Source organism: Amia ocellicauda, chromosome 5 (assembly GCF_036373705.1).
Source record: "Amia ocellicauda isolate fAmiCal2 chromosome 5, fAmiCal2.hap1, whole genome shotgun sequence".
NCBI classification, from domain to species: Eukaryota; Metazoa; Chordata; class Actinopteri; order Amiiformes; family Amiidae; genus Amia; species Amia ocellicauda.
Window position 1 is genome coordinate 17,089,192 of NC_089854.1, and position 26,625 is coordinate 17,115,816.

Consider the following 26,625-nt stretch of genomic DNA (forward strand, 5'->3'; position numbering starts at 1 on the left):
AAGAATCAAGACTCTGCTTGTCTGATAAAATGCGCCGGAAAGGAATAAATTTGCTTGCTTAAGGCCCGTGTGGCTAAAGGGCTGCCTGCTGTGAGCCCAGAACTGTGAATAGACAAGGACAGATAGAGAGAGAGACACACACACACACACACAGAGAAAGAGACAGAGAGAGGCAGTGAGTCTGAAGAATAACAATACTCCACTGTGCTGCACTAGATGACCATAGTTAAGTGCTGGCAAACATCACCGCCCCTGCAATTCCCCCTATCACACTCTCTGCCCCATGCATCTCTGCAACAGCAGATTCAACGGAAACAAACCCCCACGGGGCAGACAGGAGCGCCTCTATCTATCACCCTCCTCATCTCGAGTTCAAAAATAGCCATGACTCTGCACAAGAAAGGCTAGGGCGGGGGGGGGGACAACAACTCTGTTTCCCTCCTTCTTCCTCTGGGCTATCCCCTGCTCCCCTGCACTGAAACACTGAATCCCACCGCAGCAAGACAGGAAGTGCAGAAAAGAGAGGCGCATCTGTCTCACTGTTAAGGACCTGTGGGAACTTTTGGATCCTTTCTCGAGTATGATGAATAGAAATTCCCAATGAATCAGCTGAACAGGACATTATAATCACTATCAGCTCGCTCTCTGTGTAACAACGTACTTCCTGTCTCAATTCAAGATTTACAAGAATCTATTTAAGACCTACAAGGAAGCAGTTAAAACATCCTTAGCCCAAGCATGCAGAAGCCTGATCGGTTCCATACCCCACATCAACAAAAACACAAGCGCATAGTGGGAGAAGGTACCGAAACAATGGGATTCCTAGACCACCTGATACGCTCGGTGTAGAGGGACAATGATTCAAGTCAAGGTGGTTGGGCTGGCATTAGATGACCACAAGAACACAGGATGGAAACAGTCAGCAGTAGAGACACAGAGATCGCCTGATGAGCAGAGATAGAAAAATGTGCTCTTGGACGAAACACATAGAAAACAGCACGGGTGAGATTGGAAGATGTGACTGAGGATGAGTCATTATAGTAAAGCAAAGGCTGACACAGAACGGCATGCCACAGGAAATCCGGGAAAAGGTCAAGCCCTGGGGTCAAATCTCGGATTGTGTCCCTCTGTGTGGGAAGACATCCCTGGCAGGCTATGGGACTGTACAGTCTCACGAGAACACTGCCTCCATTAATGGAGATGAATCAGGCTTTAACAAGGCAATCACCATCATCAACCGAGCCCGGTCAGGCCATGAGGTTGGAGGTCCTGCTCATGCTTCTAAAATGCCTTTTCTTTCTTTCTTTTGATCCATTTCCAACTTCTGTTCTTTCAGAGACTTCAGAAAGGATTGGAATCACATCGCCCTCCGCCACACAGGCCGCCAATAAAACACACTCCCTCTGTGCTCACTTATGTGCCTAGGCTGTGTTGATCCAGGACCTACTACGTGTCAGTGCTGCTTGGATACAGGGCTGTGCTGGTGACAGATCTTTAGTATCAATAAAATATGGAATAATTTACCATGGTAGATGTTCCGTGGAGGGGGGGGGGTGGGGGGGTGGGAGCTTGTTGTGAAATTCATCACAAAGCACTGTTGGTTTAAAAGTAGGGGGTTACCAGCTGAGAGAGATGGCTTGGATTTGTGAAGCCCCTGATATACAGTAGCTGTATACTTACAAACACACAACAAGAAGCTTATCTGTAGTAGTGAGTGAGTAGACACTTCCTACTACACTCCTGGGCAGAAGCGCCTTCAGTGACTCTTAATCAACTGCACTAATCCAAACCCTCAACTGACTAGAGCACTGCTCTGCATTTCACCTCAATCTCTTTGTACTGTGTGAGTATAGTATAAGCCTATTGGGTCTTTACGCATAATTAATATTTTACCGGACATCCTGCATACTTATGTACTTACTATTGTACTATGTAACTTCTAACTCTTCACTTCTGCAATTTAACAATGTATATTTACATTTTAAATGACAATTAAATCAGCGATCAGGCATCAGTCAAAGGAGAAAATAAAAAAAGTAATAATAATAATAATAATAATAATAATAATCTTCATCAGCCGTGTCATTACATCACACTTGATAATTTTTGAAGCATTCTCTATCTGGGTTGCAGCTGAAAAGCTGTCCTTCTCGGTGGAAGTTTACTGTAGGGGGAAGCTGAAGTAATTTTTCCCCTCTTTGTTTGGAAGCTACCAAGCATGAGGAAGATGAAGGTTGATGTAAGGAGTTAATGAAAGGGCCTGGCTGCCTGCTTCCTGCCCTCACTGAAGATCCTGTGTTTAATCCCAGTGGAGACAGTACAGTAAGGGAAGTGCCTGCCTGGACAGGTCTCTCTATTGAAAGGATCTGGAGCTCGATAACAAAGGACAGACTGCAGTGGCTCCACAGGCCCATACAGGAGGGGTGGAAAACAGAGGGGGCTTTTGTCAGGTATGCAAAAGACACTGCAGCAATTTTAGGTAGCAGCCAATCGCTAAAGGCTTTTGTGAGTGAATGTGTCACCAAGGCGGTTGTTGTTGTTGTATTTTTGTGAGGGAGTGTAGTGTGTTTATGATGGGGTTGAGCTACTGTACACTGCCTGGACAATGATATTTGATCAGTGAGGGTCTGTACACCTACAGACAGAATACCGCAGCATGTGACACAGCCGAGAGGGCGACACGCAGGCTCAAGAAGAACCTGTATAACGTTGCAAACATTTCACAGGTCTGGGAACTGATTGACATTTGGTGGCTGTCCCAAAAACTTTGGTAATATAATCAAATTAGCTGCATTTTCCAGCAATGGTAACCTGGGGGCATTTTCTGTATGTTTGGTAATATAGCATGCAACATGAAAATAAATACAGGGGTATCTTTAGTGTAAGTATATTCCATATTAAAACAAAACTGAGTGAGGATGTCACTTCTGAACACTCCTGCAACTTTATCTAAGTCCGTACTGCAGACTGAACTGAACCAATACAGAGTTTAGAGTCAGGACTGACTGCCTCCCAAACTGCTGTAGTTTACCTTATTGATTAGCTGGTTTATCTGGAAAATCAAATTACACTAACAAAATAAAAGTGAAGATCTGGTTTCCAAAGGGTGTTCTTGCGTGGAGCCATGAACAAAGCTTGAAGCAAGCTTCTTAGAGATATTATATCAGTCGCTCTAAGAGATAGCAGCTGTTTAGCGAAAGGAAAAAAACAGGCTCCTATCACTTAACTTCCGTGTGTTTAGACAATGTGCTGGAAAGGAAGAAGTCAACATGTGATTAGCTCAAAGGGAGATAGACCTGGACAGCAGAAAGGGAGAGTGCCAAATACTCGGCCCTCCTACAGGCCCAACTTCTACCGACTGTTCTTGATTGAGTCAAGTTTCCTCAGATTGGGTGAACTCACTTTCCGCAGAGTGTGCAGTGTAGAAGTGGGTGAGTAGGGGTTGGATATTATCTCACAAATGAGGTGTTCCGTCTCTGTCATGGCACTGCATATACTAATGCTTGTCATCATTAATAACACCATGAATTATACGGAAATGACTGCTCGCTATCTAATTCTCTGTAGATGTTTCTTATAGCTCAAACATCAGCATGCTTGCTGGGGAGAAACCATCACTTTCTTTGAAAACACAAATGGTTCCAGAGCAGACTGCCAAAGACACGCAATTCTGAGCTAGGGAGGGTTCCGCTTGGGGCAGCAGAAGTGGCACTTCTGAAGCTTTCGACAAACACTTGCGTCTTTTTTCATCGAGGCCTCTTGACTTGAGATTTTTCTGGCTGTTGTTCTCAGTTAAAACCTCTGCTGTCAGCTCACACACAGGCTGGTGCCTGGCTTGCCGAGTGCTAGCAGGCAGTGGTTATCTCTGACAGTGAGGCAGTGCCAGCTGAGCCCAAACAGCGGGGCACCGGAGAGGCACAGTGTCATCTGGACCTGGAGGCTTGGATTCTGTTATGCTGCGAATGAGTGAAACTGGTCTGGTCGGTAGAGGGCCCCCTCCTCACTGCTCTAAAATAATCTGATCAAGACCCAGAAAAGTTGTTCAGCTCTGTGACAGAGTGCGTTATCATGTTGGTTGAAGTACCAGGACCTGTCACTGTAGAACTCTATCGGGTGTTATCCAAAACATCACAATTTGCACAGGTGTGCTTTCACAAAAACACTCACTTAATTCTGTACCAGAAAATCACAAATATAGTCCATTATAGAGACAGGGAAGTTGATCCCAATAGTTTTGCTATGTGTAAAAAAAGTTAACATCACCTTAGACACAGGACTAAGTTCAAAGCAGGCCTACAGATTTGCAGCATTTGCTCAGAATTCTCCAGCTGCGTTTGTTAAAGTTGAGGACATGAACAAAACAAAACAAACCAACACAGCCTTGACTGATTCCACAGGCAGACGATTCCCTGGCGTTCAGAGCCAAGGCAACTCCAAACGAGCAGGAGAGCTGCAGGTCGGCCCCCTCTGCCCCAGGTGCTGCGGTGATTAAGCCGTCTCAGGTGTTCCTGTAATTGTGAGCCTTTGAACTGGCTGCTAATTCCACCCCTCTGTCTGAGCAGGGCAGGTGTCTGTGCAATAGGTGGTCTCCCTCTCCCACGTGTGTTAGTTAAGAGGCAGCTGCTGGATTGAGACCGGCTGGCTGGGCTTCCACCACTGCTCCCGGCTTTCATGCGGCCCTGACCAGCGAACTCCAACCCTGATCTCCTTAGGAAAGTGTACCGAGATAATGATCTTATTTAATGTCAGCCATTCTGGCATGGATCCTCTACTGTAGCACCTAACGCTCAAGTATTTACAAGAACTACAAGACAGTACTAGGGCTGGGGAATCCAATAACACATTACAGTTTTCTGTTGACAAGTTAAGAGCTGCACACTGCAGAGACACTAGTGCCTGGGCAATATCTACTCTGTGGCTAGAAGCAGCTCTTCAGTTTTCAGGGCTACCTGTAAACACTTCCTATTGCCTTTATACACGATCTTTATCGCAGTGGAAATCAGTTTGATGAGGACATAGGTGTATTTTGTACCGGATTTTATCTTACTTTACAATGCATTTATTTTAATGTGTAAGATTGTTCAGTAAAAAAAAAAAAAAAAAAAAAAGTGTATATATTATGACAACTAAGTCAACTTGGATTAGGGCATCTGCAAATAAATACATATTATAGTTGTAGAAGTGGTAGTAGTGGGAGATGTACAAGTTTCCATGCTTTAATTTGAAAATGTAAACTAACAACTCCAGATACGAAAACAAACAGGTCAGCCAAGACGCCACGGCTCAGCTTTCATATGCGGGGTTGAGAGATCAGTGTAACCAGTGTAAGAGGAGCTATGGGAAGGGAAGAAGGGAATGGACTGACGACAGACATCTCCGGGAAAAGAACGCAGCTGGGCTCCTCTAGGGGGAACCTGCGGCAAGAAGGGGGGGAGGGGGACCAGCAGAAATGCAGCATGAAAGGGAGAAAACAAATCTATTCCGATCCATCCATCAATTTCCAGTAACCACGTAATCCTTTACAGGGTCACAATCAATATTAACTTTACAAATAACTCATTCATTTATGTCTTTCAGAGCCAAAAAAACAAAAGTGACTGCAGGTCTCTGGGACCACCGATGTAGTGTGAAAACTACAACTTCCAGGCTACTCCTGGAGCACCTCACACTCACCTATTTAAGAGCTCATAACTACACAACATACAGGACTGAGGAATCCAAATCACACACAGTCTTTTGGTGACAGGGTAAGAGCTGGCAAGACCCTGAGGCCGAAGTGATCTACTCTGTGGATAGAGGTAGCTTGTCCGTTTCCAACACAGATCCCTGACAGGAAGTCCTCTCTGACAACCCACAACACCAGTCTGCCCTGGCTGGGCTTGCTTAACCAGGCCAGCCCCAGCAACTTAAGCCTCCCCTGTTCCAAATCCAACCCAAAAACGCACTGCGGATAATTTTGCTCTCCAGATATATTTAGCCCCATTGCTGGTAGGCTGTGGAGCTGGCAGAGAGGGCAGGCGGTGTGCCAAAAGCAGGCTGGGCAGAGCTGGCTGTATTCCTGCCACCTCTGGGCCCTCTAATTTTCTCCACAGAGGACAAGACCACTCAGATATCCTTTGCTAAAGTATACTCCCTCCAACTGCAACCCAGTTCCTGCCCACATACTGTTGCAGGTTGGAAAGGTCCGGTTACCAAAACCACTTAAAAACCATTAAACAATTAAAACAAGAAATGACCCCACTTCCCCAAGAACAAAAACAAAACTATCCAATATTTTTTCCCCACAGTACTTCCACACCCTTAGTAAACAAGCCTTTAGTATGATTGTCTGCAGAGGCCCTGTATATTGCAGTTAGCTGAGCTGAAAGACAAACGCCATTTTGTGTTCCGTGATGTGCCACTAACATATTGTCTGTACGTCACGACAGTTACCGAACGGAAGAGTGCATTAGTTACATGCAAACTTGCACAGAGATTTGGGAGTCCTTCAACCCTGCTTGTCAAGAGATCCACAAGTAACTTTGCTAATCTCACCCCTGCAATCCCTCTAGGCTCTGCTACCAAATGCTCTTAGCCGTCAGTGTGCTGAGTTAGCGCTGAGTCGTTCAGCACTGGCTCTGACCCACCACTGTGTGTCAGTAATGACAGAGTGGCAGAACACTGCTCTGGCTGAGAACTAGATCTAACCAAGGGTGGGAGATTAGCAACAAAGGTATTCCATTTATTGAGGTTATAAATAAAATAAAGGCACCTGGATTGTGATTGTATTATTCATTTATTTCATCATTACACTTAGCACAGGCTAAAACCTTCAAGTGCTGTCCTGGATGGTAACAAAGCTGTCTGTCTTTTCCAATGGAAGTCTTCCCTATAAAACAAGTGTTTGCCTAATGTAGGCCTAATGTCAAAGTCCACAACCTGTATATGGGGGCTGAAAACAATTCACGTGGAGAGCTGGCTAAGAGTGTTATTAGTTTAATTAAAAGTTCTATTTAGCAACTGAGATCCCAACCAGAATAATACAAAAAAATAATAGTACACATTTGGCTTGTGAAAGGACCAAGGTCAGAGAAAAAAAAAAAAAAAAAAGCAACCAACATGTGTAAAATACCAAGAACCTGATGTGGACTTACATATGAAAGCAAACCGCAAATAGTCTGAAACTACTCTGCAATTGGCGATATCATTGCTTTCCCGCATCCTGAGTTGGACTGACTACCCACTCAATATAACTGTTCCCTATTTGCTACAGAATCCTGTGTGCACAAGCTCAGAGAAGCATGAAGAACGCAAAACTGACCTGAAAAGCCCACTGGTTCACATCTAGGAGTTAGAGTAAGAAAAACTACACATGCCAGAGCTTTGAAAGTGCTGATCACATCTCAACCACAGGGTTCACACAGGGATTCACTCACATTCCAGCTCCTGCAAGTACACAGACCACCACAAGAAAGCACTGACAGACAACTGCGGTCAACACTATCTCCACAACTAGATTTCAATCTCTCATTCCTCTTTCTTCAAAATCGAGCAAGCAGTTTCTCTCAAGTAGGCACTTTATGTCTCCCCACAGAAACCATCACTGTGTGCATTCAAAATTCTCATTTGATTACAACCCATTTTTTGTATTTATTTTTTTATTGTTTTTACACCTTGACAGATATCAGGAGAATGATAGTGTAACAGGGAACATTAAATCTACAGTCATACAGTTGAACCCTGAGTTACACGGGGGATACGTTCCTCAAAAACACCACAAGTTGAAAGTGTTGAAGCATTAAGTCAATGGAAAAAAGGGATCACAACCAAGATTTGATAACCTTATTTCATAATAAAAGGATATTAAAAAACAAAATAAAATGGAATTAATACCCTTATTTAAATTGTTAATCACAAATTACAACTAGATTAAATTGCTAGCACCACCCTCAGCGGCAGATCCTGCTTTAAATTTCACATGTCGCAGAGTACAGCACCAAAGAAATCTATACAGCAAACCCCTACTAGCAGTGAATGGCTTGAGGTCACAACTTTTCCCTTCACTCCCAGCAGTGTGTTCATACAGAGACCAAGTCCTAATTGCAGCATTGTTGGCAACTGATCTTTTTCTACTTCTCATGTCAGTGATCCAAACTCTTATCTAAGGATTTCTGGACATCAATGACCCAAAACTCACAGGTGGGTTTAAAGGTACACACAGAAAATTCATATAAATTAACTGGGCCAGAGTAATACTGCATCCTGCAGAAACATGAAGCTGGGTATTGCAAAAACATCGGTCACATTATATGATGTGTGTATTCAGGGATCAGTGGAACACAAAACTGTATGACAGAAGGCTAACAAAAGGGTTGGTTCAATATCAGCACACACACACAGATATTGTATTGGAGCAGATGCTTCCTATTGAAGTGCATTGTGTAACAATCCTTCCCCTCACTGTACTGTATGTTTCCTTGTGCAATATTGAGTTATGCTGTATTCTAAGCACAACACACTACGTAACATTTGTACAGGTACATTGCATGTTTATGATGCAATTGCTTTTCTGCAATTCACTGGCAATTTTGAAAGACATACTTAAATTAATAATATAAATAAAGGAAACCAAATCAAAAAACCATGAGAAACAGCCGAGAATGGAAAAAAAAAAATCTATAGACAGGGATAGCCCTGATTCAGCGTTTTACACGTTATTAGTTGTTAGCCCTCCTCTGGGGAAAGACTTTGGTAGCCTTTGACTTTTCCTTGTGGTATGTGTGCTTACTGAGATGGATTACAGATAGAAGTTGTGTTGTAGGAGCTGGGCGGCTGGATCAGTGCCCTATTCCTGAGGCTGTCTGTTCATTAATTTAACTCCAGTCAGAGACGGCGATGACATATCTGTTGGTTTCCTGGAATCCCAGACTGAACACCAGCCATCATGAGGGTTAAAGGAGCCCAAACAAAGAACCAGAATAAAGACATCTGTGAATTTACCTTATCAGCAATGCTCAGGCCACAAGCCGCAAGTGCTTCCTGTGTCCTCACCTGTTCGTTCTTCAGATCCGTAATTGAAAGAAAAAGAAGGAAAAACATTTAAGACAATGTCACATTTCACCGCCATCCAGTCTTACCTCAATAAAAACATTTCTGGCTGCACTGAAGGGAACATACAAGTGGTTTCCCTGACCTCTCTCTCCCTCGTGTGTCTGTAGTGGAGATGTGAGTTTGGCAGAGACGGCCCTTTTCCCACACAGATATTTCCCCTCTCAGAAAGCCAATCTGGTTCAGACAGGACCAGGCTTTGCAAAGCCATTCAAATGGGCTGCATTTGAATGCGTTAATAGCAAAAGCTGACTGCAACAGAGACTGCCAGGGCTGTTTTGCCGAAACCTTGCAGGCAGCTGGGGGAGGAGGGGAAGGGGGGTTTGAAAACAAGGAGGTTTGTCCCCCAACAGGCAAATCCAGCATGCAAATGTACTGTAACTGTCAAGTGCTCTGCATCTTGCAGGAGTGTAAATATGATTGTGATTCTACTGTCCATTCCAGTCAGGCAACAATGGTGCGAAAACAAGGTTCCATTACATTCCAACACATTGCTTCTACTGATCCTTCATTACGGTATTGATCTTAAGCTGCAGAGTCCATTATGTGCACAAATTACCAGTTGGGATCCAAGTCCTGCAATAGAATTCAAGTGCCAAGCTTGCTTAATCCTGATCTATTCAATGGCTAGAAGAATGAAAATGTCCACGGACTCTGCTAAGGATTCCAAGTCTCACACTGGACCCGATTATAGTTGAAACAGGACGAAAGAAACCCAATCATATTTAGTTAGCATTTCTATAAAGGCCGAGGGGGACATGACGCACATTCCCACTTTTTGCCAGGGAGACGCTCCATTCCTACAAAGGTTAATGGAGAGCATCCGCCCAGACTAAACAATACAAGATTTTAGATTACATGCAGAAAGTGCTGCTTGAAACAGACAGAGACACTTACAGTGAGGGAAAAAAAGTATTTGATCCCCTGCTGATTTTGTATGTTTGCCCACTGACAAAGAAATGATCAGTCTATAATTTTAATGGTAGGTGTATTTTAACAGTGAGAGACAGAATAACAACAAAAAAATCCAGAAAAACGCATTTCAAAAAAGTTATAAAATTGATTTGCATGTTAATGAGGGAAATAAGTATTTGACCCCTTCGACTTAGTACTTGGTGGCAAAACCCTTGTTGGCAATCACAGAGGTCAGATGTTTCTTGTAGTTGGCCACCAGGTTTGCACACATCTCAGGAGGGATTTTGTCCCACTCCTCTTTGCAGATCCTCTCCAAGTCATTAAGGTTTCGAGGCTGACGTTTGCCAGCTCGAACCTTCAGCTCCCTCCACAGATTTTCTATGGGATTAAGGTCTAGAGACTCCAGGACCTTAATGTGCTTCTTCTTGAGCCACTCCTTTGTTGCCTTGGCTGAGTGTTTTGGATCATTGTCATGCTAGAATACTCATCCACGACCCATTGTCAATGCCCTGGCAGAGAGAAGGAGGTTCTCACCCAAGATTTGACGGTACATGGCCCCGTCCATCGTCCCTTTGATGCGGTGCAGTTGTCCTGTCCCCTTAGCAGAAAAACACCCCCAAAGCATAATGTTTCCACCTCCATGTTTGACGGTGGGGATGGTGTTCTTGGGGTCATTCCTCCTCCTCCAAACACGGCGAGTTGAGTTGATGCCAAAGAGCTCGATTTTGGTCTCATCTGACCACAACACTTTCACCCAGTTCTCCCCTGAATCATTCAGATGTTCATTGGCAAACTTCAGACGGGCCTGTACATTTCTTGAGCAGGGGGACCTTGCGGGCGCTGCAGGACTTCAGTCCTTCACAGCGTAGTGTGTTACCAATTGTTTTCTTGGTGACTATGGTCCCAGCTGCCTTGAGATCATTAACAAGATCCTCCCGTGTAGTTCTGGGCTGATTCCTCACCGTTCTCATGATCCACGAGGTGAGATCTTGCATGGAGCTCCAGACCGAGGGAGACTGACAGTTATTTTGTGTTTCTTCCATTTGCGAATAATCGCACCAACTGTTGTCACCTTCTCACCAAGCTGCTTGGCGATGGTCTTGTAGCCCATTCCAGCCTTGTGTAGGTCTACAATCTTGTCCCTGACATCCTTGGACAGCTCTTGGGTCTTGGCCATGGTGGAGAGTTTGGAATCTGATTGATTGATTGCTTCTGTGGACAGGTGTCTTTTATACAGGTAACGAGCTGAGATTAGGAGCACTCCCTTTAAGAGAGTGCTCCTAATCTCAGCTCGTTACCTGTATAAAAGACACCTGGGAGCCAGAAATCTTGCTGATTGATAGGGGATCAAATACTTATTTCCCTCATTAACATGCAAATCAATTAATAACTTTTATGAAATGGTTTTTTGTTGTTATTCTGTCTCTCACTGTTAAAATATACCTACCATTAAAATTATAGACTGATCATTTCTTTGTCAGTGGGCAAACATATAAAATCAGCAGGGGATCAAATACTTTTTCCGCTCACCGTATCCTTGAATAGATCTTCAGCTGAGGTCCTGTGTTTTCCTGCATCAGAGAAACAGTACCACAGCGATGTTAAAATACACCCACAGAGAAGAGTCACTGTCTAAAGACACAGTTTACACCACAGCGAGTCATTCACTTGTGGCCACACTAATGTCCATTTCAATTAGCCATACCCTGCGATTTGTGAAAGTAAAAGGTGAAGCAGGATCTGCCACTGAGTGCGGTGGTAGCAATTTTAACAAGTTATAGTTTGTGAGTAAGGTTTTAAATTTTAAATAATAATTCATTCCATTATTTTGATTTTTAATATCCTTTTATTATGAAATAAGGTTATGAAATCTTGATTGCAGGTCCCTATTTGCCTTTTGTCCATTGACTTTATGCTTCGAGTTACAAGGTGTTTTTCAGGAAAGTATTCCCACATAAGTCAGGGTTCGACTGTATTAAAGTATAAAAGGAAGCAGCTTCTGATTGGATGAAGCAATTTGTAAAGTGACACAGATAACATAGCTTACTTGAGAGACAGGAAGTAAACTCACATGGAATGATATGGACAACTCTTAGTTATTATAAGATCCAGGCCCATCATTACACACCAGCTGAGAAGTAAGGTTGGAAAATAGAAGAAACCCAGAGATATTAAAATGACGAACACAGTACAGTAACTGACATGGGCCTTTCCTGAAAACACTCAAACATCTCTGTTCCCATTACTGGCCGTCAGATGTCACCCTCGTCAGACTCAAAAGGTTAGCAGTTTGTGTGTTCCTGGTATGAAGCCAGTAGTCCAGCGTCTTCACACTTCAAGCAAATTGTGCTCGACTGATCTCATTTAAAACGGCTCCCTACCTCGCAACAAGCTCGGCCTCCTGGCTTCTGGCCTCACACCCAGACCACACCACTGACCACCTTCCCAGGCACTCTGCCTGGTCTTCAGGCTCCAGAGTGAAATGGAGGTCCAGGTTGAAGTGGAAGTCAAGGCCGGGCACCTTAGGGATTAGGCACAGAAGGTGGTTCTACAAACAAAAATCTAAAGTTTTTGAAGCTGAATGAGAGATGGGTAAATTAGTGAGTTACGGAACGATGATGGGAAGAATGTCATTAGAACCCTTCCTGGCTTCACCCCCTAGTTCATGGCTCTGATCAATTCTTGAGATCTGCGTTAACAATGCACCTGAAAGGTCACCCACCCAGATGCCAACAGCGTAAATGTGTGGTGACAATTGAGCCGGACTTGCCAGCACAGAAGACCACCCGCAGAGCAAGACAAAGAGGTTCCACACATCAGAGGAAGAACATCCTTATATCATTGAGCAAAATATCTCTGACACTCCCTCACACTGGCGCTCACACACGCACGCACGCAGTAGGGAAGACTACGAGGGAATAATGTAACTGTAGTTTTGACCATTTCAGGTTTTACAAGAAATTGTACCTCATATCAGTCATCAGGGATATTTCAGGTTTGGTAACTTCATTCTGTTTAGATTCAGCACTAACTCTGCAACCTCTGAGCTTCCTCACACAAACCTGGGCACAAGAATTCAAGAGAATTAAAGGCCTTGTAATAAACTATGGTATCTGGTATGGTAACTATGAATGTGTTATTTATTTATTTTGCTGAATTCGCTGGCGCTGGTTTAAATCATAGGCTGGAAAAGACTTAGAACTTTATATTTCTTGTGGATTTGGCTGCAGATTGGTACGTTAGTCTGCTTTTATCAAGTCTTTCAACAAGCAGTTAAATTGGCCACAGGAGCAAGTATAGTAAAAACATGTGTTGTTCAACGTTCGTACAGGGGCAACAGACAAAGAAGTATTGCGGACAGCTTTCAAACCTGTAACAGGAGTCTCTAGGCTTTCTCAGAGAAACCTGTGCACAAGAGCCTGTATTTCTTCAGTCTTCAGCGGTAATCTCAAATTGGCAAATACATACATATTCAGTTAGGCTAATGTCCAAGTGAAAAACATAAGATTTAAAAAAGTTCTAAGGATTGCAAAAAGGGTGGGCCTATGCACTATTAAATACATACAGTGATTGTCTTTTGTATTGGGTCTGCTGCCCCAGTAATAAGAGTTGGATATGTTTTTACTGTACTTGCCCCCATTCCCAGTTTAACTGCTTGCTGAAAGTGTTTGATAAAAGCAGACTGACACAGCTATCTACAGCCAAATCAACTTAAAAACAGATAAGGTTCTAAGTCTTTCCTAGCCTCTGTTCTGATTTAAACCGGCTACAAACAATCCGGAAAGGAAAAATAACATTAATGAGGGAGCTACTGCAGTTCATTAGAAGACATTAATTTCTCTTGAATTCCACTGCTTGGGGGAAGACTGCGTTCTATTAGTCATAATCAACCGAGTAAAAAGAAAGGGAGGTAAAATTAAAAAATAATCAGAAGACACTCGAGGCTCTTGTCAAGCTTGTGCAGTACGGGAGAAAGAGAGAGAAACAGCACAGAAAAAAAACAAAGCATTCCTACATATTACTCTTCTCAGCGAACAATGACAAAGGCCACACTGGCTAGCTCAGACAACTGCCTGGCAAACTCACAGATATGCACTCGACTGCTTCAGTGGGAGACACAGTGCCAGCAGAAGACAAGGCACTGGTAGTTTTTGTTTTTTTATGTTTTTACAGAACAGAATCAATTGTTAACACTGTTGTGATTGTTCGGGAATTCATTTGGCAAACACCTTTATCGCAGGGCAACATGCGTCCAAAACTCAATAACATTGCAAAACATACAAGAAACTGTGGAGAGTAACACACAGTCAAATTTGCTCAACAGCCAAATGAGCTCGGGGATTATACACAATACTGTGGTTGAACTAAGAATTTAATGGTTATTATTTTTAAATTTAAATGTAGACACATTACAGTTACTCATCCAATGAAAATAATCAGTACCATTTATTTAGTACAAAACGTTTTCCGCTCCAAGAATTCGATGAATAAAAATGAATCAATCTATATTAAACAATGACCACGATCTTCAGCATACAAGCAGCATGAGCGAGCGCTGTACTGATGATAACAGTATTTGAGCCACAAAGAAGAGAGAGGTGGATGCTGAAAATAATCTCAAAACTGGGAATCCTCCCGGGCACTTAAGCTTTAATATGGAAATTGGGTTAGACCCATCTCTTCTGGGGTGCTGCCTGTGGCCTCCTGATGCTGCCTTCATTTAATTTTTTCATTTAATTTTTTGTGTTATAACTGTTGTCCTGTGCAGTGATGGTTGCCAAGAGGGGATCCCCTGTTGCTTAAGTTTCAATTTGTCATGTTAATTAGCAGCAGAGACCAGCATATCCTGAAGAGAGACCTCAAAGCTGCCAGCCCCATGGGAGTCCAGGGGGGAGGACAAGTCAGCCTCAATCAGCCCCACTCCTTGTTAGTTTTGCCATTCTCTAATGCTCTTGCATGAGGAAGGCTGATAACATGTACAGGACGGAACGATCCACCGCAGACCCCCAACTGTGCCTGCCTCCAGCACACACTGAAATGGCCCTTTCTCCGTGTTTGATCTGCTTTGATCCCAGCTGCCCCGGATGTGACTGCAGGGCTCCCCACCTGCCTTCTTCAACCAACATCAATACCCTCCTAAATTATAAGACAGGGGGAGACAGAAGTGGAAGTGCTCCAGAAACCTCTATACAATGACAATGCGCGTCAGCTTAACCTTTTTCAGGGTCAAAATCCCAGCTTTCTGCCCCTGGGTCCACATAGGGAAGCGCAGGGCTGCTATCTTAGCAGAGCCACTTACAGATGCTCTTGTAGACTCATACCTCGGTAATCTCAGAAGCCCTGGAGTGTGTGATCAGACAGGACAGTGTCTGTAAACAGCTGCACTGCACGATCATACCGTGTGTGTGTGTGTGTGTATTTTAGTTATTACTTATATATCGTGGCCAACTACTTGGTCAGCTGAAGACTTTGCCTTCTGTAGGCATTTACTTCAATCCAGTCTGTAAATCTCACTTTATTGGTAATTAAAATGCACAACTGGGTCCAACAGTCCCCAGATGTGTTTAATTGTTTGTGCTCCACCCCTCAGGAGGGAGTTTGTTTGTTTGTTTGAGGGAAAAGGGGTGGTCCTAAATACATTGACTACAAACACAAGAGGGCACTGGTACCTCCCTCCAGCCCTGTGCGTCTTCTAAGGGGCTCAACTGTGACTAACTTCTGCCAGCCCAACATTCTCTCCACTGCAGCTGTACCAACATCAAATGCACACAAAGACCCAAGTTAGCACTGACATTGTCACACATGAGCATGCACACAAGGCACAGAAGTGTGCCTGCAAACTACACTGACCTCAGCGCACTGTTCGCCTGTTCTGCCCCCTCCACCCCCGTGTCTGCGTGCCCAATGCTGTCCTCACACACACTGGTGGAAATGGTCCCAGATTACAGCAACAGAATGCTTCAGATTAAAGCTCTTCCTGGGCCTAATCCTTGACCTCCAGCACCCCGCCAACAAATCTGTGCAGAGTGCTGACAGGAAACAGGGAAAAGGAGCAGCTAGGTAGTAGAATTGTGGTTTCAAAACCCTTCTTTAAATTTGCCAGTGCCCTGCAAATCCTCTCCCTCCCTCTCATATTCGTCTGCTGCCATTTCACACGTCCCTTTTCCCAGCCTTGCTCCCAACATTGAGCCATGTGGGAGAGGGGGGTTTCTGTAAGCTTAACTACATCAATACACATTATCATCATCTAATGGATAAAGCACCCCCAGCTTGCATCGGGGTGTTTGTACTGCCAGCCTGCTTGTAACTCTGTGGTGAGGAAGGCACTAATGCAAGAAGCCTGCTATCTGGGAATGTCCCCCTGTGTTTCTAGAAGAAAAACACTGAATACACTTCTACTTGACAAACTACCTCAGCCCCCATAGAACACCTCTGGGATGAACATGAAAACACAAAATGTATACATTCAGCACTATTTTCTCTGAGCCGCTATAGTACACTCCCAAGGAGCGTGACATGGTGAGAAATTGTGCTGGGAGAAATACATCGTGGTGTTCATGATTCATTCGAAAAAAACAGTACAAAATGTCCATTCTCTCACTTAAATACTGTTAGGATCAAAGTTATTGTTTTCATGCATGCTAATTTTCCCATGCATGAGATTAGCTCTTCTGGGTAGCTGAGGAATTCCATTTTCTGCCCTGGCTACCGATGCTGCTCATTACAGTTATAGCCTTTGTAGTACAGATAGCGTACAGGACATCGTTCATGCTTTAGCCATGCTGCCTTGGGGATTGACAAGAACCGTTTTGTATTCCCCACTGGTGATTTTGGCTGGCATTTCCTGAATGGGCCCCAAAGGAGGGCTTCAGAAAAGGATGGTGTATGTGGATCAATCCTATCACATTGAGGGGCTATTGAATTCTTTGCCAAATGAAAACACAATAAAAAAAAAAGTCATATACACATAAGATTACCCTGTCCTGGGAAATTGAGAAACACTGACTTTCAGCCACCTCTGGGATCTGCTGGTTGGGAAAGGAAGTGCTCCTTAAGTGTGGGAACTGAGGTTCACTTTACAGGAGATAAGATTAAGTGCCTTCCAACTCCTGCCAATTAGGAATATAAGCAAGGCATTGTGCCCCGCCTCCATCCTCTACTCTCATGGGAGCCAGAAAGAGGACGCAGCCGGGGGCATCTGCCTGCCACACAGTGCCGGATTGTGAAGCTCCCTGGGAAATTGGTCACGAGATGAAGGTAAAAGAGAGGGAGAGGAGGAGCAGGAGGAAGGAAGATGGGGGACTAGTTGACAGGGACGGTCAAGTGCTCTATATTATAAGGGAATCAGGAGCACACTGTCATAACCAAAGGCATAGACTTTTTACAGCGGTACTGTACTGGAGGCTCCTGCTAAAAGGGGTCACAAGACCACAGGGGGTGTTGCTGGGACCCAAAAAGATAACTGATTGAGTGAGAATTAATCATAGGTTGCTTTATAATACAAAATAAAAAATAAATTCTAGTAGTTTAAAGCAATTTATGAGGAATGCCACCGTGGAGGTTTGGAGATCAGTTCAAAGCAATTGGATTATTTCCACTGTGATGATTTCCTCATTTCTCAAAGATTTTTCACAAAATGCCATTTCCAGAAAAATGAAGTGTGCACTGTGAATAAGTACAAACAAGGATGGCACTGATTTGAATGACAAAAAAGAATAATGGATCCTCCAAAGGCAGTTCCCTCTCAGGTATTGTTTTGTGAATGTTCCAATAAGAAAACTAACAAAAACAGGTAAATTAAGAGAAGAACAATGCATGCTAACTTCTGCCTTTTGCCAGGACATCTCTTTACTTCATTAAGCTCAGATACCGCCATGATTTTCCACGGTATATATTTAGAGGAAGTATCAGACCTTCCCTTTCCTATGCTAAAATCTAACTGGAGGAAAGCACAGGGCAAGCAAAGCAACAAAAAAAAAAAACACTAATGAGAAGTAATAGTTATCGAACATATGAATAAATAGGGTGAGTAGTTTGTGGAGATACAAAGAGAAAAGGGAGTAGGCATACACACAATCTGGTGGCTAAATATAGAATATCCACTTTTGCATAATTTTATAATAGGACCTCATTATCAAAGCATGTTCTATAATTAGTTAGTATTGATTGCTCCAACCTGGTTGACACTATTTGAGGACTGAGAAGCAGGTTTGTCCAGTTGGCTCCAAACCCGTGATCTCTGCATGGACGTACAGATGGGCCACACTAACGTCATTCTCTGCATGAAACTATTTCTCCAGCTCTCGACTCCCAACAGTCCCTGGCATTAAGAGAGTCACCACCTACCCTACTGTACCAAGGCCTACAGTCATAAGTCACATAATGAGTTAAATCATCCCAGTTCCGTCACCCCAGGGCAAGGTAAGCAGGCTATGCGGTGTTAGTGCATGCACCAATTTGTGCTTTGTTGTCTGTCTTTAATTACCTCTATTTGCTTTGAGCATGCCAGCTTTCTGTTACAGACCTTTTTATTTTATCTTTTGATGCACTAAATTGATCTCATTGATTTAAAAGAACAAATAAACCAACACATTCAAAAGAAGAAAAAAAAATACCCTAACCAACTCTGTTTAGACTGCTCGCTTCCCAGTGCCCCACTGCCCTTGTTCATCCACAAAGCACACTGTACACACAAGCTAGGCTGCCCTATAAAGAACCACAGCCAGATCAATACCGGGTCTCTGCATGGGCCACAGAGTCTGATTAGGATCAAAGTTCACTCGGCTGCACAAATGGCTTGTGAACAGGGGCAACAAAGCAGCTTTTAGTCCTCATTAATAATGGACTGGGTTCTGGGAGACATTCTGGGAGGAATCCCACAGTCTGCCCCCGCACCCTACTCTGACTTCCTGGCCAGGCTACTATAGAGCTCACTGGACTAAAAGGGCAGCAGACACCAGTCAGAGCTGGGTGGTTTGACTCACCAAGCAATATTCCAATACTTCAAAAGGAGGCCATCAGGAGCCTGGGGCCAATTACCTTTCTGCAACACCCCCCTTGTTCCAGACACCCATAAGTCCTTAGGTAAACAAACTCCTTCTGTTTTGAGTGATACTTTCACACACACTCTCTTAACTACTACCTCTGATCTCAGGATATCTGAGGTTGACGAATGTGGAAACTGATGCATTCTGTAAACGTGTAGATCACAGTATAAAAGATTTTGTCCCAAGAACCACTACACATTAATCGTATAAAAGGGTGATCACAAAACACAGATTTGCTGCTTATTATGAAGCGGGTTAAAAATAATAATAATAATCTGAAACGAGCTTGGAAAGTGAGATCGGCTGTGCTGTGGAACTCCATTAGGAATGCTGAAACTTCAAAAGCTGGACTACTGGGAATGTTCCTTTCCACAGTAACTGTGTCGCATTCACTTGCAGTCTTGCGTTGCTTCTCTGCTCAGGGCAGTGCTCTGGGGTGCCTTGGCATGAAGGACACTGTGCAAAAATAAATCTGGTCTGGTACTGTAAGAAAATAATGTGGACCCTGTTAAAGCACACACTAAGACTGCCGTGGAGCCCTGATCTACAGTTCGAGATCGAGAAGGGGGGGGAGGCTGGAAACCACAGCTTCCATATAAAGAATGTGCTGCTGTCATTTTGTACTGGGTAATTTCCTCTTTTGCTCACATCTGCGGTCTTCCTGTGGCTTTAAGGATCACTTGGTATTTGGCCGCAGCCGCGCAGATTCGCAGCGTCGGCATCTCAGGGAGAGGAGACGGCAAAACTGAGCTGCCGCGCCAGGGCCGAACCAATCATCACACGCCCACCGCTCCCCATCCCAACACGAGACGCCTGCGGCAGCACTCGTTCCGCGTGCATTGGCGATGCCGAAAGCACTGGGGAAACTGGGCCATAAGAAAAACCTCTGCAGTTCGCTGGGTTTTTAAATCGGGTGTAGGCCTGTGCTCAGCTTTTGGTACTCTTTTTAGAAGACAGCTGGACAAATACTGAATTCTCCTAAAGAGTGCCATCCAGATCCTCCCGGTTTGCTGTCCCAGTTTGTCCCAGAGGCGTCCTTTAAGACTGAGGTTGGGACCCAAGAAATGCAGCAATCTTTTCCTGTTCACTCTTTTTGGACAAGTGGGGCTTGTTTTTGAAAGACCTACAGGCTCATATGTCTAGTTTTGGCCTTGCTTTGATGCTCTGGGTACTTTCAGTTTAAGTTTTTGGACAGAGAATATGAACTTTTAACAACACACAATAAGCGCTCAGGCAAGCCAGACACACATCCAGTTCAGCATAGGAGCAGGGGGCTTGGGAAAGGACGTGATCCAGGCTCTGTGCTGTAGCTAGGAATGTTTTAAACAAACAGGGGCCGCTCTCCCCTAGTCGCTCGTTGGGTGGGGCTTCCTGGTGAGTGTTTCATCTGACAACAGTGTTAAGAAATGAAAGCAAAGAAAAACAATAAATAAAATCCCCCCCCCGCTCACTCCTGCTCCTGCAAATCCCAGCCAAGCTTAAAGCCGGAGCTGCAGGATTTGGGGGGCATAAGCTCCTGGCTGCTTGAACACCTGCCCCAATTACTGTATGCACCCAGCCAGTTCAAAAGCTTTCTCCAGGCAAGGCTGCTTTTAACAGAGTGTCCTCAAGCCACAGAGATGGAGTCTTGTGTAGAAAGCTGGGGGGGGGGGGGGGAGTGAAAGAGGAGGAGCCAAGACATACGATACACTGCACCCCAGGCATAATTACTTTCAGGTACTTAAAACAACAACGAATTCCCTAACAACCGTCTGGAGAGCAGCAGCATCCAAACCGATGTCACAAACGAGAGAGATGAAAAAGGTAAATAATGGCGATGATGATGCGGATGATGGTACTGGTAATGCTAAAATCCTGGTCTGCAGTCTGCTCATCCATTATCACAAGATCCTTTTGGGAATCATCAGAAACCGTTGCACATACTCTATTCACAACCCATGGGAGGATCGTGCCACTCCTGCTCTCCCCGAGGCCTGACAACACTAATGAGGGTCTGGCTACCAAAGCCAAACCACACTTCAATGCACAGCCTGACTGAGCCTTCAATGGAAGCAAAGGGGAATGTTTCATTACAAGGGGATCTGCCCGAGCGTGTCGGGCTGGGTGCAGCTGAAGCACAAGGCTGGCAGGGCAGCAAAGGCAGGCCCGTGCGGCCACAGCGGAAAAGCATTTACACGCCTGCGTCTGAAACAATGGCATGCGGCAATCCGTTGTGTTGGATCGATACGGTGATTCAAGCTCTACTTCTTCATCAGTGGTAGCGTGTCGGAGTTTGTCGAAGACTCACTCTGGCCTGGAGCAAGCTGGCTTGAAAGCAAAAATCAATGGAGTGCCAGTAACAACATTGCCACACGCCTTCGGTCTTAATTCAGCTGAAGCAAACTGGTATCTTTACAGTTTTCTCCCAGGTGCAATTTTTCGAAAAACTCTGGGGGAAGAAAAACAATGTTGTTTAATAAGTATAGTGATATTTGCTGAAATAAATGAATCGTGGAATAACACGGTTTCAAAAGTAGGGTGTGAGGAATACATAGAACAACAGCTGTGCAGAAAGCGGTGGAGTGCACAGCAATGCCTGTTATTCCATGTGAATTATGAGATTATCAGTAAAGCAGTTTACAGGGTGTAAGCTTCACGGGGGAACGGTGGTGTAACAAGTTTGTGCTTTTTGGGTGTTATTTGTGTCAGCCACATTCCTAAACTGGTAATTTGGTATTAATGACCCAAAATGTCACAGGGAACTGAAGATTCACAGCACAAGGGCACAAAGGGCACAACCAGAGTGAGATGCCACACTTTCTGTTAATAAAAGCAGTCAAGGGTGCATACCTATGCAAAATACAAGTCCATATTCTTGTGTACCCACCTACTGATCTTTAAGAAATAATGAAGTACCGGATACATTTTGAACAGGTTTTAATATTTTGCATATTTCTGGATGCAATCACATGTCCAATTGACTCTTGGAAGCTCCTCATGAGCTAGCCTATCTGCTTTGTAGTTTGTATGGACAATTCCTTTATGACTTGCTGCACAGCTTCCAATCTCCATGCAAGGGCAGGCAGGGGGCTCTCTGTTTGCCATGCATTGCAGATCCAAAGTCCTGGTCGGTCATTGCATGTTGAGCGAGGCAGAGCCACAAGCAGCTGTGGCTGAGCCTGTCAGAACAGTTTGGAAGTCAGTGACCTGTTAGGTGCTTAACATCAGCCAGGCAATTAGCTAAGCAGAGGCCTACCATGCACTTGCCCAGCCTACTGGGCCTCTCTGAGCATCGCACACTGCTGCCCCGGGACCCCTGCACTTGAGTGAGAGCCATGAGTATGAGACAAGCCTGCAATCAGTCTATGTCTACTTGTCCAACTTCAGAATTCCCCTACAGTGATTTGAGCCCCCTGGTTGGATACAGACTTCTGTAATTGTCAGAGCAGGGCAGTTCAGTGTGATGTACCCTCGCCATGCTATCAAGACTAGATAATTTGTTTATTTATTCGACTCACTAAACCAGTCCGACACCCTTGCCTCAACACTGTGCCTCGTTTAACCCTTTCCGTGCAGGGAAAGCAGAAGATCCCGTGCACTGGCATTGGTGAGCCAGATCAGTTTCACACAATGAGCCAAATCAGGTGGCACTACATTTTCATAATTACCTCCTTAGCCAGATAAGCCAAGCAGAACACTGGCGGAAGACATTTTCCTGCTTTCTTCCATGATTTCCCAGAGACTTGCATGATTCATAATGAGAGCTTAGGAAAGACCCCTCACCACCCACAAGATTATACAAGACAAGTGCAGGGTTCATGCAATGTACAGGTGTTGTGTCTAACCTATTGGGGTGGGAACAAAAAAATCCCCCATGATGATTCATTTTGTGTCTCATTACTCATCATGCACTATAACACAATGTTTACAGTTTGCGCCTACAAAAAAATAACTAAATAAAAAAAATGAAACGTGCATAAATACACACAAAAATAACTGGGCTACTTTTGCACCTGTTTTATTGTGGAAAGAAAACAAGCTGGTTTAAATCCACATCAGGAACACCTCAGGGAGGTTTGGCAAGTTGCTGATTCATTCATACTTGCCACTATTCTTGTTTTTTACTGTATAAATCAGCAGTTTGTTTTTACTTTGACAGATAAAAACAGGTGCTGAGCACAGGCAGGAGCACAGCTAACAGAGTGGCCCTGATCGCAGACAATGCAGACGAGAGAACAGCGGGGCAGCTTGGCCGTCCAACCAACCTCACAACCGCAGACCACGTATAACCATGGCAGAGACACGTGTGCTCCAGCTCCCGCCAATATCCAGCAACTTCGCACGGAAGAGGAGTGGGACAATCCACAGGCCACAATCAACTCTATGCAAAGGAAATGAGTTGCACCAGATGGGGCAAATGGTGGACACACAGATACTGACTGGTCTGATCCACAGCCCTGCCAACAGATGCATATCCCAGTCATGTGAAATCCATAGATTAGGGCCTAATTGACTTACACCAATCAGCCATAACATTATGACCACCTGCCTAATATTGTGTAGGTCCCCCTTTTGCCGCCAAAACAGCCCTGACCCGTTGTAGCATGGACTCCACTAGACCTCTGAAGGTGTGCTGTGGTATCTGGTACCAAGACGTTAGCAGCAGATCCTTTAAGTCCTGTAAGTTGCGAGGTGGGGCCTTCGTGGATCAGACTTGTTTGGCCAGCACATCCCACAGATGCTCGATTGGATTGAGATCTGGGGAATTTGGAGGCCAAGTCAACACCTTGAACTCATGATTCATCAGACCAGTCCACCTTCCTCCATTGCTCCATGGTCCAGTTCTGATGCTCACGTGCCCATTGTAGGTGCTTTCGGCAGTCGACAGGAGTCAGTATGGGCACCCTGACTGGTCTGCAGCTACGCAGCCCCATATGCAACAAACTGTGATGTACTGTGTGTTCTAACATCTTTCTATCTGAACCAGCATTAACTTTTTCAGCAATCTGAGCTACAGTAGCTCGTCTGTTGGATTGGACCACACGGGCCAGCCTTCGCTCCCCACATGCATCAATGAGCCTTAGCCGCCCATCACCCTGTCGCCGGTTCACTGCTTTTCCTTCCTTGGACCACTTTTGATAGGTACTGACCACTGCAGACCGGGAACACCCCACAAGAGCTGCAGTTTTGGAGATACTCTGACCCAGTCGTGTAGCCATCACAATTTGGCCCTTTTCAAAGTCGCTCAGATCCTTACGCTTGCCCTTTCCTGCTTCTAACATATCAACTTTGAGGACAAAATGTTCACTTGCTGCCTAATATATCCCACCCACTGACAGGTGCCATGATAACGAGATTATCAGTGTTATTCACTTCACCTGTCAGTGGTCATAATGATATGGCAGATCGGTGTATTTCCTTATATGAATTGTAACTCATTGAAACTGTTGCATGTTGCATTCATATTTTTGTTCAGTGTTAATGTTCTGTGTGCTAAAACAATGGAGCACCCAGAAACACAATGGAAACTAATGCCTTGTAGAACATGTACCCCCCCCCACCCCCTTTTTTTAGTTAGAACTTTTCTTCCTTCGGTTATTTGTAAACCAACAGCTTATTGCATCTACCAGCAAGGCTTTCTAAAACCAGATTCCAGAGTGAGAGCCAGGATTTGGTACATGAAAAAAATGAGTCTAGACCATAGGAGGAAAACAATGGGATAATGTGTGTGTGTGTCATATTTTGTGTTGTTGTAACAAATTACAGCCAGGCAGAACCCATCCAAGGGTGGTGAAATGAGAGCTGTGGAAATGTCTGCCTGATAATGCCGTCCTGATCAGAGAGCCAGACAGGCTATGTCGCTGAGGCCTGTTTTTAATGAAAACCCGCTGTGAAAACCAGGGCCTGGCTTTAAACCATGCCGCTGCAGGGCTCCATTAAACAGGCCCGCACGTCTGGAGGAGCAGGAAGCACCAGCGACAGCGGTGTGAAGTGGCCCGAGCCTGAGCACACACTCGCAAACACAGAAACTGGGATCCCGGGGCCAGGAGCCAAGACTCCCAATGTAGGGTAGTAGAATCCATGCCAGGACTTTATGAGCTGCAGACTTCCTTGTCCAATCTGCCTTGTTGACACCAAATCAACTTCTTATTCCGGATATCTCGGGCCACAGAGCAACAGCAGTGAACTGTACACTACGCAGTTACAGAATAAACTCGTAGGTTAACTATGAAAAATATACACCTAGTGCAATGAACTACACCGTCCGGCAAAAGCACAGCGCACGATACAGAAAGTCCTAGTTTGAAAGTCAATTAAACCTCAGGACCATCTTGTGTTTGTTGAACTAAATATTGTAAGCTACCACCAAATTAATACCCACAAACTTTTCAGCCAGTTACATCAAAACCCAGGCACCTCACAGCCACAAGTTCACAAGTTTCTCTGCACCCTCCCTGCCATCTGTCATTAGAATCGGCATGGCTTCAAGGGAGCAACAGATCACTCCTCTGCTAATCATTCAGGCCAGCAGTCATTCATGATAATAAGCCCAGGGCTTCAGAGAGGGGCCTTTAAGAAAAGCAGGCCACATTTATTGTCCAAGATCATCTTAAATCAGTGCGGAAGTCACATAAGGACAGGAGTCAGACTCCAACTTGCACTTCAAACAAATTGAGCACACGAAGGTCTCTGGGGCAATTTGTTGCAAAGGGCACTATATTAAATAAAGATTGATTGATTGATTGATTGCTGCTGCTTTGTGACCCTCTTGGTTTCCATACCGCAGAGCATTCATCTGATTAGCACCACACCTGGCTAAATCATCACCATCAGGAAAGGGTGTGAACAATATGAGATGGTGGTGACAGGTGTAACACAAATAATACAGGAGGACATCACGTCAAGGTAAACAGTCCGACTGGCCGAGTCTATTTAAGGTAACACACATGTCTGGGAACAAAGCAAAGAGGCAGCACAATTTTCATGCAAGGGATCAAACATGACTGCAAAGTTATCCGAGGTAAAATTGATTGAGCAATTAAATTCTCTTTAAGCACTGTACCTGCTAATTAGTATTCGTTATCCAAGGGCACCTTACACAATCTGGGCTGAGATCTCAAGATAATATACATCCAGATGAGAGTGTTGGAAGTTAAAATAATATACACTCACCTAAAGGATTATTAGGAACACCATACTAATACTGTGTTTGACCCCCTTTCGCCTTCAGAACTGCCTTAATTCTACGTGTCATTGATTCAACAAGGTGCTGAAAGCATTCTTTAGAAATGTTGGCCCATATTGATAGGATAGCATCTTGCAGTTGATGGAGATTTGTGGGATGCACATCCAGGGCACGAAGCTCCCGTTCCACCACATCCCAAAGATGCTCTATTGGGTTGAGATCTGGTGACTGTGGGGGCCAGTTTAGTACAGTGAACTCATTGTCATGTTCAAGAAACCAATTTGAAATGATTCGACCTTTGTGACATGGTGCATTATCCTGCTGGAAGTAGCCATCAGAGGATGGGTACATGGTGGTCATAAAGGGATGGACATGGTCAGAAACAATGCTCAGGTAGGCCGTGGCATTTAA

General features: G+C 44.5%; 1 protein-coding gene across 3 annotated transcripts in view; it reads right to left on the reverse strand.

Moving 5' to 3' along the window:
* The window catches only part of sipa1l3 (signal-induced proliferation-associated 1 like 3), a 94,235-nt gene that overhangs the window by 49,831 nt on the left and 17,779 nt on the right, over positions 1–26,625 (reverse strand). For all 3 annotated transcript variants that reach the window (XM_066704030.1, XM_066704031.1, XM_066704029.1), the window contains exon 2: positions 8,980–9,039. The gene's annotated coding sequence lies outside the window, so the exon portion shown is untranslated. The remainder of the gene's footprint in view (positions 1–8,979; positions 9,040–26,625) is intronic.